The sequence below is a fragment of the Echinops telfairi genome, unplaced genomic scaffold (genome assembly GCF_000313985.2).
Source record: "Echinops telfairi isolate 266 unplaced genomic scaffold, ASM31398v2 ScPeMD7_7469;HRSCAF=8507_0, whole genome shotgun sequence".
Taxonomy (NCBI): Eukaryota; Metazoa; Chordata; class Mammalia; order Afrosoricida; family Tenrecidae; genus Echinops; species Echinops telfairi.
Window position 1 is genome coordinate 92,846,176 of NW_022111372.1, and position 17,094 is coordinate 92,863,269.

At 41.9% G+C, this 17,094-nt stretch overlaps 1 pseudogene; it reads left to right on the forward strand.

Annotated features, from left to right (window-relative positions):
* Positions 1-14,144: 14,144 nt before the first annotated feature.
* On the forward strand, positions 14,145-14,770 carry LOC101655481 (annotated as a pseudogene).
* The last annotated feature ends 2,324 nt before the right edge of the window (positions 14,771-17,094 follow it).

The following is a 17,094-nucleotide window of genomic DNA, read 5'->3' on the forward strand; positions in this document are numbered from 1 at the left end:
TCCCTCTTTTTTAGTTGTCCTTTTGTTTTTGCTATCTTTTGTTCTTATGTTTAGCTTTACTTTGTTTTTGTGCATATTATTGTCTCTGCATGTCTATCAGGACAGGAGAGGTGGGATGAACAATCCGGAGAAGAGAACAATGGGCTTATGGTTCCGGGGGGACACGGGACAGAGGAGGTGGGGAAGGAGAGGGGTGCCAATAAACTCAGAGACAAGGGAAGAACAAGTGATCTAAAATGAGGGCGAGGAAGGTATAGGATGCTTGGGAGGGTGCGGGGATGGGGGCGAGCTTGATCAAGGGCAATGAAGCTGAGAGGAACTACTGAAACCCGAAGAAGGCCTAATATAGTGAGACAAGAGGAAAATAAAAGGGAATAGAGAAAAGAACTGGGAGGCAAAGGACATTTATAGAGGTCTAAATTCAGCCATGCATATATGTAAATATATTTATATATGATGATAAGGGACTAGATCTATGTATGTATATTTATTTATAAAGTATTATGGCAGCAGATGGACATTGGGCCTCCACTCAAGTACTCTTTCAATGCAAGAACACTTTGTTCTAATAACCTGGCACTTTTTGAATGCTTACCTTCCCTGACACAATCGCGGAAGACAAAATGGGTGCATAAGCAAGTGTGGTGAAGAAAGCTGATGGTGCCCGGCTATCAAAAGATATAGCATCTGGGGTCTTAAGGGCTTGAAGATAAATAAGCAGCCATCTAACTGAGAATCAACAAAGCCCACATGGACGAAGTACACCAGCCTGTGTGATCATGAGGTGTCTATGGGATCATGTGTCAGACATAAAGACCCAAAACAAAGCAAAACAGAAATCATATCAATGTGAATGAGGGGGAGGGAAGAGCCCATCAGTGATCTAAGTCAAAGCCTATCAGTAGTCAATTGAACATCCCTGTCAGAAGGCCCACAAGGAACAGACAAGCCAGTCAGGGTGAAATATAGCACCGACAAAACACACAACTTTCCTCTAGTCCTTTAATGCTTCCTACAGCCCCCCACGATCATGACCCCAATTCTACCTTACAAATCTGGTTAGCCCAGAACATGTACACTGGTACAGATAAGAGCTTGCAATACAGGGAATCTAGAACAGATAAACTCAGGACCGATAATGGGAGTAGCGATACTAGGAGGGTAAGGGAAGGGAGAGCGGAGTAAGGAGGAACCGATCACAATGATCGACATATGGCCCCCTCCCAGGGGGACAGACAGCATAAAAGTGGGTGAAGGGAGATAGCCGTCGGTGTAAGACATTAAAAAAAATTATAAATTATCAAGGTTGCGTGGGGGAGGGAGGGTGGGGAGGGAGAAAAAATGAGGAACTGCTACCAAGGACTCAAGCAGAAAGAAAATGTTTTGAAAATGATGGCAACATATGTACAGATGTGCTTAACACAATGCATATATGTATGGATTGTGATAAGAGCTGTACGAGCCCCCAATAGAATGATTATTTTTAAAGAAATTACAGATGGCAACAGCACGAGCATTAAGCCATATGTAGAATTCTCCTAAGCACAAAATCTTGTCTGACTGAACAGGTCACACATAGATCCTGGGACAGAACAGATTGTCCACAACAGCAGGGCACCAAATTAGATCAGGATGTGACACCTAGGCAAGGAAAAATGGATAAGAGGAGCCATGTGAAGTAAAAGGAATTAGACTCTTCGGCAGGAGAAGAATATTCTTCCTTCTCTTCTGTCCTCCAAATAGGCCGAGAGCCTTAGACAAACCTTCCTTCATCAGTTGTGATAAGACAAAAAGATACAGGTAACAGATCTATCTCCTGCTGGTGCCAATTCAGGCCTGTTTCCCAGCCTTTCTCTGAGTTTCAGATCTTTGCACTTAGGTAATCTATTCATACAATCTAATCTTTCTTTTTAGCTATAGGTGGTCAAGACAGCACTCACTCACTCACTGCCATCAAGAGGATTCTGACTTCTAGCAACCCTATAGGACAGAGTAGAACTGCCCTATGGGTTTCTGAGACTGTAGATCTTTATGGGCCTGGAAAGTCTTATCTTTCTCCCAGGACTGCTCTAGAAGGACACAATGCTGTGCTCAATGGTAGGTGCTTCCTAGGACAACAGCCTAACCTTCCTGATCCACTTGGTGCAGGCTTGTCTTAATAGAGAAAGTGTTCTTTCAGGCTGCACATTTCCACAAACCCAAACACATGAGAACAGTAAATGCTGAGTGAACCTCAAAAAACATTATCATAGCACTAAATTCATTTCCCTAAAATCACCGTATTCCATTTTTTTGTTCAACAGTGTTCTTTTTCTAGGTTAGATCACATGGGAGGCTTATGTAGTCAATCTCAAAGTTGGTGGTGAACAGAAACAGCTGAGAGGCTTATTAAAAATACAGATGCCCTGGCCTCATGCCAAATCTAGCTCCTCTATTTTTAACTAGCTCCACAGGTCATTCTGACAGACCGCCAAGTTTCAGAAGTCCCGTGTAAGTAGACTGGACAGAATAAGGTGGGAAAAAAATCTATTTGATTGGCAGGCATCGGAAAGGTTTATTTTTGCCTCTGTGCCCCGTTCATTCAATGTCTCAGTTTCTCCATTAAGTAAAGTGGCGCTGATTCCCCCATTATCAATCGACCCTGGTTCTGTGTAGTCTATAGCTCTTATTGTTTTCTTACTAACATCTAGTCCCCCTTCTTGGAGGCAGCATCCCTCTCCCACTGCAGGTGATCTCAGCAGGGATAGATGAGCTAGGTCGGAATGCCAATTGAGGTGTTGTGTTTCCCTCTGGCTGACCAGCGAGCCTAAGATCCAAGTATGGTGGTCTAGTAGGTTGCTTTTATTCCCCAGAAAGTTAAATTCTGAGGTGAGCAAGGCAGAGAACTAAAATAGAAGAAACGATTCATCTGTCAGGGAATTCCCGCTTCCTAAGATTTTGATTCCTGTGCTTTCTGAAGGCTGGTTCCTCAGCTTTTCCTTCTGATCTATGAACAACCCCATAGCCTCCAATACACTCCATACTTCTTCTGTCTTTTCGCCCTCCCTCCGCCCACCCTCTCTTCCTGTTTGATTCTGTTTATCCTTAAGTGAGCCAGAGGTAGTTCTGCGGCTTGCCACTGAGGAATCCGAGTCTCAGAATCAAGCTCCTTGGGGAGTGTTCTTTTTTTTTTTTTTTTAACATTTTATTAGGGGCTCATACAACTGTTATCCCAATCCATACACACATCAATTGTGTAAAGCGCATTTGTACATCGTTTCTCAAAACATTTTCTCTCCATTTAAACCCCCGACATTAGGTCCTCATTTTTCCCCTCCCTCCCCGCTCCCCCCTCCCGCATGAGCCCTTGATAGTTTATAAATGGGTATAAGTTGTCATATCTTGCCCTGTCCGACATCTCCCTTCATCCACTTTTCGGTTGTCTGTCCCCCAGGGAGGAGGTCACACACAGTTCCATGTAATCGGTTCCCTCTTTCCTACCCATTCTCCCTTTACCCTCCCTGTTTTGCCACTCACACCACTGGTCCTATAGGGCTCATCCGTCCTGGATTCCCTGTATTTTCAGTTCCCATCTGTACCAGTGTACCTCCTCTGGTCTAGCCAGTCTTGCAAGATAGAATTCGGGTCATGGTAGTGGGAGCGGGGAGGAAACCTTTAGGAACTAGAGGAAAGTTGTATTTCTCATCATTGTTACATCGCACCCTGACTGGCTCATCTCCGGGGAGTGTTCTATATGCTGTAGCGTCCACTTTTATAAACTCAATGTGAATGATGTGTTTATAACTAAAGTGACATTTCTATGGGAGGCCAAGATTCAACAGGTTATGCTGAAATAAGTAAATATTCTTTCTCTATTTTTCTGGACTTCAGAAAGAAGAGATAAGGGGGGTGAGATGGAAAACAAGAGTTTGGGCTCAGTTTGACCAGCTCTCCCCTTCAGCTGAATCAGCCCTTTGTACACACTGTTAAGAAAAGGCCTAATCAGAAGAATTTTAAAGAGAGTTGAAAATTGCAAATAAATATGTATTTAAGAGGTGGCTATTGATGAGAAAGGCCTTTTTTTCCCCAGTCTTTCAAAGCGTGGAAGTTGTGCTGCAACGTTTCCATCACAGGTGACCCTGATATCTACAATAGCAAAGGCACAGCTTCCAGCATGATAGCAGCATGCAAGTCACCACAGAGAATAAACAGACAACAGCACGGCTAGTAAAAGGCTTTGAGATGTACTTCTGAGAACCAGACAGTGACAAGAACCCGAATCAGAACAGAATATTGCTCAATATAGTGCGGGAAGATGAGCCCCTCAGGTTCAAAAGCACCACACAATAGCTGTAACAAGAGATTCAAACATACCAATAATCATGAAGATGGTGGTTCGTTCTATTTTCATAAGGTTGCCAGTGTTAGAACCAACTCCACAGCAACTCTTAGCACAACACTCAAGGGGAAATCTTCCACTGGCTTGCTTGCTGATTGCTTTCGGGGTCAAAGACTAGCACCACGTCTTGTCACCAGTAATGACCTTGGACAAACAACTCTGGGTCATTTCAGAGCTGTTCTTTCAAAGGACGGCATGTTTCCACTAGACGCCCTTTTTCCTGGTCAGTGAGGACCCCAGGCACAACCTTCTCATTCCTAAATCTTCTGTTAAAGTTCGCTGAACCAAGCTTCAAGATCACCCGGGTCATTTGCTCAACTCTTCAGTGACCGATCGATGGTCTTGGAGCACAAGTGCACACATTTTGTGGACATTTTTGTCTGTTCAGGAAGTTGACAGACAACTAGAACAAGATTTGTCATCAATCACCATTTCATCTTTTTTTGGTATGAGAAAAACCACTCATACACTTGAGGTTTTCACCTAGCGCTGTCCTTGTAAGCTGTGTTTAACATCACAACAGTTTCTATGGCATTTTTCTGGAGCAGGAAACAACATTTCATGGCTGCATGCTGTTCTCTTTATTGGACATCACAAAAAAACTAGGTTTGAGCGAAGCTGCTTTTATGAAAAAAATTCACTGTGACCAGAGAGCAGCTTTCCATGCAAAGCCACTTGCTTGATGCCCACCCAATGGGAAACTGTGTCCTAGGAAAGCTCCGTGCAGGAGAGCTTTTTTCTGGGTTACCCCCTTGGGATTTCATGAGATAGAGAGAAAACAGAGAGACAATGGGAGGACTGTAAGGAAAATGAGAGGAATAAATGAGGCAAAAGACACAGGAGACTTGGGTGTAGCTTGGTTGTGGGTGCTGACGTTCTACTGCTATGGAAGCTTGATGTGGATGTATCTGTGCACTCAGGTGAAAGAGAGAAAAAAATAAAAGCTCTTGTTTCAGTCGATGTGCCAGAGTCTGCACTCTTATCTGCTTTTGTGGGGGGAGGGAGGGAAGGGAATGCATATTTTCAAGAGGGTGGGTCACAGGAAGAGAAAGTGGGAGAAAAATAGAAAAAAATTAATGAATTATAATAGAACAAAAGTACAAAATGCATATAAAACAAGATAAAAACCTAAATCACCTTGCGGGTGGGAATGTTCACTCCTTTGGCAGTGTTATTGTGTGTACATATGTGTTGCGGGTGGGAATGTTCACTCCTTTGGCAGTGTTATTGTGTGTACATATGTGTTGCAGGTGGGAATGGAGCCACGTGGGGAGGGAGGCCCCAGAAAGCAAAACAGGGAAGAAGGGGAAAATGGTGGAAAGTGTGGCTTGGGTGCTGACAATATCTGCATCAAACGTCCCACTCCACCAGCTAGCCACGCAAGGCATCCAGGTGCTACCGAATCAAGGGAAGGGAGTGGCTGGCGTGGCTCAGAGACTGGAAAAATCTGCTGTGCCTAGGAGGGCGAAGCTCACAGAAACAATTTGTGCCTCTTGTCCATGGTAAAGGGGAGCCTGTCAGCAGACACTGCAGCACTCCCACTTTAAGAAAGTTGGGTTTACTTAGCTGTTTATTTTCTTGCTGCCAGGGAGTAGAGGTTAGCCCTCCCAGGGGAACCTCTGCGGAAGTTACTGAGATCTTCCTCTGCTTGATACCTGGTGGCCATATTCCCTTACCTCCCTCAACAATTCTAGTTAAACATTTCATTCAAAGCAGTCAAAATGTCATGAGCCAGCTTTCTAGTGTCAGATGGATGGTTTCCAAAACTCATGATAGACACTAGATCACATCCATTTGAATCTTTAAAACTCTAACATGATGACAAGAGAATGCTTTCTAAAGTTTACACCAAATGCTTTAAGAAAAAGAAGAGAATGTGAAATCTTTCAAAGATTAGAAAAAGTTGTGGGTTTTAGAAACAGAGGAAAGGACTAAATTGTGCAGGCATCTTATTAAACTGACCCAGAAGTGCCAAGAATTTCTGTGCCAACTGGCAGTTGGAAGAAGCCTATGGCATGGTGTAAAGTATTTTTCAGTGGGCATGCAACTCATTTTGGTGTCCTGTCTTCAGAAGATGTACTCCAGCACGCTTACGAAGCGAAACTTCAGGGAATGTTATTCTGGCAGAATGAGGAACTCTTTCCAGCATGAATGATGATAAAGGAACGGAGGAGAGAATTTAGACCAAAAGAAGCCGGCCCTGAGGAGCCAGAGATTTCCGTTCTATCCTCAGTGTATGTCAGAAGCCAAACCTAGCTCAAAGTGTGAATTGCGCTGTCAGTGTTTCTCTGTTCACCTCCAGTAGAATCCTTGAATCAGATTAGCAGCTCTGCTGATTACAGGAGAATGAGCACCCATCCAAGATTATCATGTAGAGGCTTTTTTCTTAACGAATTTAATAGATGGGTAGTCGAACAATCTGCTACTAACAGTCTTCTAAAGACAGTGCATTCCGATATTTTGGAAACTTAAGAAAGTAAATGACAGCAATTGTTTCTACACTGTCTGCAGCAGGTTCTAAGAATCAGTAAAAAACTCCCTTTCAGTGGCTTTGGCTCAGGTCTGACTAATGACAAAATTCCGCCACCCTGATCAGAATGATTTACACAAGGGCAAGCATGTCACCTGGCTAGGACAGTTCACCATAGTCAGCATCAGAACAGCTTTATCCGGCAGGAAGCTTCAAAGGGTCTATGCTATTACAAGCATGAGGAGATGACTTAAGAGCATCCCTAGCTGGACTGCTTCTCATCTGTCACTGACAGCCGTAAGGACACCCTGGCGAGAAGCCGGGCCGGCTCTCTTTTCCTCATCCTTTGGCACTTCCAAGAAGGCGTTTAACTGGAGAGCTGTGGTTGACCTCCAACTGAGAGCACCTTGGACATAGTCTCCATCTCCAATGGCCTTCACGCTACAGATCGTATTATCAGGCTCTGAAGACATCCGAGAAGAAGGGCTCAGGTTGATGCCAATCTTGAACAGATGAGCCCAGCTGTTCCACGAAGAACTCAGCGATTTTCCAGACGTTTTCTTCTCCTTCTCCTTCGATGCTGTCATGGCGGTTCCCAACCTTCCTAAGGCCTCAACCTTTAATACAGTTCCTCATGTTGTGGTGACTCCCAACCATAAAATTATTTTTGTTGTGACTTCATAACTGTAATTTTGCTATGGTTATGAATCATAATGTAAATATCTGATATGCAGGATGTATTTTCCTTGTTACAAATTGAACATACTTAAACATAATGAAAGCATAGTGAGAATCACAAAACAATATGTAATTACATATTGTGAAATATTTATGTGTTTTCCGATGGTCTTAGGCAACCCCTGTGAAAGGGTCATTTGACCCCCAAGGGGTCGGGACCCACGGGTTGAGAACTGTTGTGCTATGAAGTTGGTTCTGACTCAGAGTGGCCCTAGGTACAACACAATGGAACACTTCCCCATCCTGCACCATACTCACAATCATTCTCATGTTTGAGCGCATGGAGGCAGCCGTTTGTCGATCCATCTTGTAGAAGTTCTTCCTCTTGTTCTTCTCACAGCTGGGAGGCATGGCATTTATAAACACACACACAATCTAAATCCCACTGGTAACAAAAATAATAATGAGTGCTTATGATGTAGTTTTACAACAAGTATTTTAAACACATTTGACTTTATCCTCACAACTCTATTATGTCGAAACTATGATCTCCATTTCACAGATGAGGAACACAAAGCGTAGAGCGGCTGTTATAGATGAAATTGTATCTTCCCAAAATATGTATCAGAATCCTAAGCCTCCTCCCTTTCCTGATAATCCTGTTTGGAAATAGGGGTTTCTCTGTTAAATCATACCAAAGCCGGGGGTGGGTAATTAATTTAATAACTTCTGAATTATAAATTTAAAAAGAAAACAGAAAACACACACACACACACACACACACACACAAAGTGCCTTTTGAGGATCTCCAAAGAACAAAGGGATGTGGCTAGGATTACCAACAAGGAAAAAATTTAAATGGCCAAGACCCGGCGTTGAATTTCTGCCTTCCAGAGCTGTGAGAAAATAAATGAATGTTCTTTAAAGTCATTGGTTTGTGAGATTTGTGTTACATCGGCATTAACTAACTAAAATGTCAGCCAAATAACTTATCCAAGGTAAGCTTGTCTATCAGCGAAAAAAAACAAAACAAAAACAAAAAACCATGCTAACCAAGAAGCTCTTCTCTTAGGCAGGCATATGCGACTCCCCCTCCTGGTAATGGCGTTGTAGCTCCATCTCACACCCAAGATATGACCCCTGGAGTTTTCCTTGTCTTCATTTTGCTGCCAATGAGCTGATTACATCATTTCTGCTTCTGGCACCAACATTGCTCCAGTACATTCCCCAGGAGAACCAGGCCCTCAACACCTGCTTAGTTTCTTCCTGCAGTTGCAGCTAAGAGCCTGGAAAATTAACCTAAAAAAGGCAAAACAAAGGGATCCTAGTGGGTGGGGGCACCACACGGGAGGGAAAGGAGTTATTTTCCTCTTTGATAATTCTATGCGACTAACTAGTAACTATTCAAGAGAAGAGTGATCTATGAGCTTGTGAGAGACGCTGGGATCAAGGAGGAAATAGACACTGTGAGGCCAAGAAGGGGTGGAACCAGAGGTTACAGCCAGGAAACAAAGAACAGGAAACAGGATTTCTTTTTTCCACGGTCCAGAACAAAGCTGATGGGGAGTTTGGCAGGAAGAGGGACCACCATTTCACATTTCCACTGGAAAAAGTACTAAGTGCTCAGAATTGAAGATATTGGGGAAGGGATGAGTCACAGAGGACGGGTGATGTGCAATATTCTCTTTCTGGGAACAGTCGTTTCATGATCCTGCTCAGCATTCTTTTATTATCTAGCTATAGTATTGGGGCTTCAAAATGGAAACCAAGAAAGGGCTGGAATAATCTCACCTTGCTCCTCAGGAGACAGTCCACTATACTGGGCTTCTTTCTCCCGAGACCTTCAAATCTTGCTATTGGCTTATCCTGGAATTTTTCTCCCACTCAATTACTCAATTTTTGTGTCTTACTTCCTCCAGTATTCACTCTGGGGCAAGGATGGCTGCCTATCTATTCATTCACGTTTCTCCTCTCTCTATGAAAAGTTTTCTGGTTTATTGGAGACAGAGAAGGTCCCAGTAAAAAACATTTCCTTGTCTCCCTTGTAGCTGGGTGGAGTCATGCAACAAAGTACAAATCAAAGAAATGTAAACAGACATTGTTGAATAGTACTTCTGGAAAATTTCCCTAAAAGGGAGGCCAATTCAATAACGCAAGCATATTTTGTTTAGAAGTAGTCCTTTCTCCTTGCGTATGCCTGAGCTTTTATAATGATGACGGAAGCTCCAGCAGCCTTCTGGTAGATATGAGGTCAAGGGCCGTACCCTAATGATGGCACATGGGACCCTGACGGCATCAAGGAGCTGCCATTCCAACATTGGTCTGCTCACCTCTAGACGTTTTATTCCCCAGAGGGGAAAAGCAAACTCGAAATTGTTTAAGTTATGTTTATCAGGTGTCTATTAATCTCTGCTGAACGTAGTCTTCAATTGATAATCCTTCACACAACTAAATAAATTGAACATTTTTTTCTGTCAAAGTGTACTGGCCTCTTTCTTCATAGTATTTATACTTTATAAATATACTTCTCACAAGAAATACACTTTACACACAAAGACAAAAATATAAAAAAAACTTAAAGGGTGGAAAAAATGTATCAAGCTAATAGCCACCAAAAAAAAAAACCAAACGTGGCAATATTAATCTCTGATAAGATTCAACTTCAAGATAACATACATCATGAGAGACAAAGAAGAGAACTATATAATTACTAAAGGGACCATTAAACAAGAAGATATAAATATAATAAACATCTATGCACCCATTGAAAAGCCTTCAAAATACATTAATCACCTCTTACAGAGTTGAAGACAGAAATGGACAAAGCTACAATAACAGAAGACTTCAATACATCATTTTTGAGTAAGAGCAGAAAAAATAGAAAAATTGAACAAAGACATAGAAGAATTTACCAGCAAAATTCAGTTAATTGCCCTCTTAGACATAAACAGAACTCTCCACCAACAGTAATACAATATATATTGTTTTCTAGGGCACCTGGAGCTTTCTCCAGAATGGACCATATGTTAGGCCACAAATCAAGTGTTAATAAATTTTTTAAAACATTAAGATATTACAAGCCATCTTATCTGATCACAATGCTATAAAATTAGAAGTCAACAATAAGAAAATCAGGAAGAATCAGATGGAAATTGATTTTTTTAAAATTTTAATTGCTTTAAAGCTGTTGAATAACTGAAGAAATAATAAACAGAAAGTTAAGATGTATTAAAACAAATGAGAATGAAAGCACAACACATTAAAAGCTTTGAGGGTGGAGCAACCTTCCCTAAGGAAAAAGATACTTAACAATATTTTAAAATGTAGAAACCAAGGGGAGAATATATCTGAAATTACGTTCCTAATTGTGTACTGTTGACCTGGTTCCTCTCCAGTCCTGGGTGACCCAGGCTGGGTGCTGTAGACTCCTGGGACTCCAGACTCCGTTCTTCTGGGACTTACAGCATCCTTCACAGGCCACTCCAGCAGGTGGGGCTTTACCTCACACTCACCTGTACCAGAATTAAGAAGCCATCATGCTCCCTTGGACTTACGGATAAAACACCCTATCACGAGAAGTAGCAGATGTGTGCTGTCCCAAGGTTATGGAATTGGTGGCCGTTGGACTTTGGTTCAGATCTTTTGCTTTGAGGATGCCCAGCGAACAGTTGCCTGGAGCTACCATATACTTACTATTTTAAGGCCTCCTTGATTTCTTATGACATGTTTTAGTCTTATAGGTATGGTTCTGCCTTGGTGAATGAGTGTTATTGAAAGTTTTTACCCTATTACCAGCCCCCATTGTTCATGCAAACAGTATAAAGTCATTTAAAAGTTTAATCTGTATGTCAACAATTCATGTATTGTGATCCAAAGCCAACCTAAGCTTATATAATTACTTTTTCTCAACAGTGTTTTTAATTCTACACCATTGGCTAAATTAATTGCACTATTAATAGAATTACCTTATACCCCAGGTGAATGACTTACAATGATCTCTATCATAAAATGGTAATGCTGTCTTTAAAATGAATCAAAGATATATAAATTATAAATACACGAATGAGTTTTGGGCTTGAATTTAATTCTAACTTCATAGAAGAACAATTTATACTTATGACAAAGCCCTACTGATACTTGCCCTCATGACGAGGTCACTGAAGATACGGGTGCGATAGAAAAGTGCTTTGAAGAAACAATAGCATCTGGGATCTTAAAATCTTGTCTTAAAACAAGCATCCATCTCAGTGAAGTGTCAGCTAAGCCCACCTGGAAGAATCACACAAGCCTGTGTGAGCCAAAGATTATAAAGAATAAAATCTAAATCTGAAGGAGGAAATGGCACCAGAGCTTAAAGTGAACACCTGATTCACGGAGGCGCTGGATGATGGTGGAAGCCCCAAATCCATTTGCAGTGTTCGCACAGGGATTAAGCCTCCGGTGAATTTTCTTTCAATATAGTCCAGGGATGTGAATTCCGTTGCTATCAGACAGAAAGCATTGCAAAGTTGATTATGAATGATGTACTTAGGTTAAAATGTAATACCTAATCATTTGACGTCCTTTTGACCCATTTTAAAGTGTTTCAGTCTTTAAATATTTTCTACTTTCTTTATGATTGAGGTTTTTCTATGTTTTGTCTAGCCATTCTTGTTTTTTGCTTTTGTTTGCTTCTTGATAGTGTTTTGTATGATTTTCTATATATGATTCGGGATAGGTAAATCTACAGAGACAGGAAGTGTATTGATAATTACTCACAGTCATGTCAGGGGAGGGTGGTGGGAAATGGAGAGTTAACAACAAAGAGTATGAGAAGATAATTGATTGTTCTGAAATGTTTTATTGTGGTGATGATTGTGATACTCTTCTTAACATGCTTGAATGATTATATTGTCTGATATGTGAAATATATGCCAATAAAATGTTTTTTAGAAAAATCCCTTGAGAAACAGCAAAAGCAGTACTCAGAGCAAGAAACACACACATTACAGACATAAGACCAAAATCAACACCTTATCCATTATCTCCAACTACTAGAACCAAGCAACAAACAAGCCTTCGGCCTCAGACGATAAGAACTAATAAGGATTAGAGCACAAGTAAATGAGTCAGAAAACATAAACAACAATGGGAAGAATCAATAAGAAAATAAGTTGGTTCTTTGAAAGGATTAACAAAACTGACAAAGCATTGACAAATTTTATAAAGGAAAAGAATATGCAAATATCACAAATAAGAAACCAAATGGGTGACATCACAACTTAACAAACTGAAATGACGGATAATAATACAATATTACAAAGGCCTGTACTCCAACAAATATGAAAGCCTAAAAAATGGACAAATTTTTAGAAACGCACTACCTACCGAAACTAACACAAAATAGTGTACAAGATCTGAACAGACCCATAACAAAAGAAAAAAGTGACCATGTTATTAAAATACTCCCAATTAAAAAAAATATATTCCAAGACCAGATGGCTTCGTTGGTAAATTCTACTAAACATTTAGAGAAGAATTGATACTAATAGCACTCAAATTATTCCAGAATAGAGAATAGGATAGCAAATTCCCAGATTTCATTCTATAAAAAGATCATAACTCTAATGCCAAACCAGGCAAAGACATTGCCAGAATAGCAAATTATGGACCAAGATCCCATATGAACATAGATGCAAAAATTCTCAACAAAATCCTATCCAATAAACTATCAAAAATAATATATCATGACCAAGTGTGATTTAAATCAGGTATGCAAGGTTGTTTCAACATTAGAAAATCAATTCATGTAATCTGTCATATAAATATATGATAATCATATCAATTGAAACATAGTCATAACAGTTGATACAGAAAATACATTTGACAAAATCCAACAACCAGTCCTGATAAAACTGCTCAACCAACAGGAGTAGAAGGAGAATTCCTTAACAAAATACAGAGTAGATACACAAAACCAACTGCCAACATCTCATGCACTGGAGAGAAACTGAAAGCGTTAATCTTGCCAACAGGAACCAGACAAAGATGCCCTTTAACTCTGCCTTTGTTCAATCTTGTACTGGAAGTCTTAGCCAGAGCTACTGGGCAACAAAAAGAAGGCAAAGTCATCCAGATTGGCAAAGAAGAAGTAACCCAACCAAAACAAACCCATTGCCATTAAGTGCATCACAACAGTGACCCCACAGGAAAGAACAACACTGCCCCCGCTGGTTGTCGAGCTCAGGAGCAGACAGCCTTCTTTCTCCCGCACAGTGACTGGTGGGTTCAAATCCCTGACCTTGAAATTAGCAACTCACTACATCACTTATGAACCGAAATATTAAAAAGATAACCCACAGAATAGGAATTGTTTTTGGAAATGACATATCAGGTAATAAACATCTAAAATTTATAGAAACTAACAAATAATCCAGTAAAAAATGATCAGAGGACATGAACAGATACTTTACCAAATAGACATTCAGGTGATCAACAGATAAATAGGTAGGCTCGGACCACACATCATGGTGGCGGGTGGGGCGCGGGGTGGTGGTCGCTGATCTGCAGGCTGGCGTGTGCCCCCAGGCTCCGCACCCCTGATGCTGCGCGGGTGCTGAGCCCTCTCTGGCCGGGACGATGGTGACATATTTCCTGGGCCAGAGCGTGCTCCGGAGTTCCTGGGACCAAGTGTTCACCGCCTTCTGGCAGCGGTACCGAACCCCTGCAGCAAGCATGTCCTGACAGAAGACATAGTGCACCGGGAGGTGACCCTTGACCTGAAGCTCCTGTCCAGGCGACTCCTGACCAAGACCAACAGGATGCCCCGCTGGGCCGAGCGACTGTTTCCTGCCAATGTCGCTCACTCGGTGTCCATCCTGGAGGTCTCCGTTGTGGCCCCATGACCACCTGGAACATCGACCATGGCCGGCTCGTGGGGGTGGAAGAGAGCTGTGTTTACCCCATGAATGCCGACGACAGTGGCTGGACTGAAATCCACCGAGAAGCCTGGGTCTCCTCCAACTTGTCTGGTGTCTCCCGAGCTGTCCGGGAATTTGGCCTGGCCCGGCTCACAGCATTGTGACCACGGCGTTGAAGGGCTTTGAGTACATCCTGGCCAAGCTGCACGGTGAGGCCCCTTCTAAGACGCTGGTCGAAACCAAGGAAGCCACAGAAAAGGCAAAGGAGAAGACACTGGCAGCTACAAAGAAGGCCAGGACCTCGCCAGCAAGGCAGCCACCACGAAGCAGCGGCAGTTGGTGTAGCCAGTCCAGCCCCTTGCCCCCACCCTTGACCAGACATCTGGCTCCATCCCCCTGACCTGCCTGCAGTATGCTTTCTTAATTAAAAATCACTTCCCAAAAATAATACATGCTCATGATCATTAGTTATTGGAGAGATACAAATCAAAACAACAATACGATATCCTATCACTCCAGCATTAACTGTAAAGCTATAAAAATAATAGAAAACTACAAATGCTGGACAGGGTGGAATCCTCTCTCATCCACTGCTGTTGGGACTATAAAATGGTAGAGCCACTGTGAAAAGTGATGAAACTTCCTCAAAAAGTTGGGGATACAAATAAGTTACAACTCAGCAAGCCCTCTACGTGGTTTAGATCCTGGAGAAATCAGAGCTGTAACACAGATAGCTGTATGCACACCTGTGTCCACTCAGCACTATTCACAATAGCAAAAGGATGGAAACAATCTGGTGGCCATCAGGGGAAGAATGGATAAATATATTCTGGCATACAGGCACACCCCAATGGAATACTGTGTGTGCCATTAAAGAATAAGGAAGAATCTCCAAAACATCTCATAACATGAATGAACCTGGAGAATGTCTAGCTGATGAAATTAACCAATAACATAGGATAAATGCTGTAAGAGACCACTGTTATAAAAAGTCAAGAAAGGGCTTTCAGGCTAAAAGAAACATTCTTTGAAGGGTTTAAAGGTAGGAAAGGAAGGGAAGGAGGGGAAGCATGCACCAGAGGGTAGACAAGCGTTAACTTGATATTTGCGTGAAGGGGAAAGCCGTATACAATACGAGGGGGGTTGGGAGAATGTGGTGGGAGTAGGGGAAGACACTGAGAACTTTGCAAGAGTTGAAGGCAGCAGAGGCAAGTACTGTTATATATTCAGTCCTTCAAGAGTGGTGATCTACCAGTAGATGCTTGGGTTGAACAACGTAGGAAGCAGAGTGCAGGTATATCCATGAATACATATAGATTTGACAGAGGATACAGAACTCCTGTACTTGACCGCATCAGTACTGGACATAATCAGATCTCAATGTGAAATATTGAGAAAATTTTGCATCGGAGCTCAAACAAAACATCGGGATCCGACTCGACGCATGTACTTTTGGTAAACAAAAGCAGTTCATGTTTGATCACTCGGTATTAGTTGGTGTTGTTAGTACATGTTGTTTAAACCTTCTGCGGCTGTGTTCCAAGTGTTTTACTATAATTTTCTTAGTTTCTGTGGCTTTTTGTACTGTTTTTAAGATAAAAAAATGGGCCTAAGAAAGTTTTTTGAAAAGAATCATCATGATAAGGAACTGCTTAACTGTGTTATTGATATTGTTGATGATAATTTAGTAAACCCTTTTAGAAAACAGTTAAGGAAACGCCAAGAGCAGACCACATTAGACAGATTGTCTTTTAGAGAAAGCCAGCCAGGTCCTAGTGGAAAAAGGCAAAGAAGGGAAAAAACTCCTGAAAAGCAGTGACCAGTTGACTTTATGGAAGGGGATTCTCTTTCCAAACAATGCCTCTCTCTCCATCCCTCCTCTCCACATCCGTGTCCACAGATCCACAGCCTCATTGATTTCAAGGTATGGGCCATACTGTACTTGTTAAAAATGTTTTTAATGTTGTGTTTCTTATTTAAATTATATTATTTAGCTCTGAACGTCTTTGATGGGTTGACATTTTTTGAAATTATTTTGAAATTTCTATGTAATGTATTTTATAAAAAGGCAAGGTTAGGGTAATTATTTGAAATTATTTGAAATTTCTATGTAATGTATTTTATAAAAAGGCAAGGTTACGGTAAAAACTTAGTGGTCGGGAAAGGATTAATCCATTTTCAGTTATTTCTTAGGGGAAAAATTGATTCGGAACTTGACTGCATCGCATTTCCACGCTCCTGCTAAAACAGATTAGCGTCCAGGTCTGGGATTCTACTGCACTTGTATATGTGTATCTATTTTTGGTGGAGCATATAGGGACAAAGGAAAAACTTTTAGACCTAATCAGACACCCTGAGGGAAGGCATCACTGGGCCTGGAAGTTCAGGATGATAGTCTTGGGGAAACCCCAAAGTCTGCTGGCTTAATATACCGTGTTTCCCCGAAAATAAGACGTACCCATAAAATAAGCCATAGCAGGATTTCTAAGCATTTGCGCAGTAAGCCATCCCCCCACAATAAGACCTAGTGAGAGGCGTGGCTCTGCAGCGTACCAGCGCGGAGCATCACGAAGAAGGGCAGCTCTTCCCATCTGCCCCTTCCTCACAGCTGCTGTCTCGGAGGGGACCGGAGAGGGGCGGGCGGGCGGCCCCATCCATCCCCAAGGCTG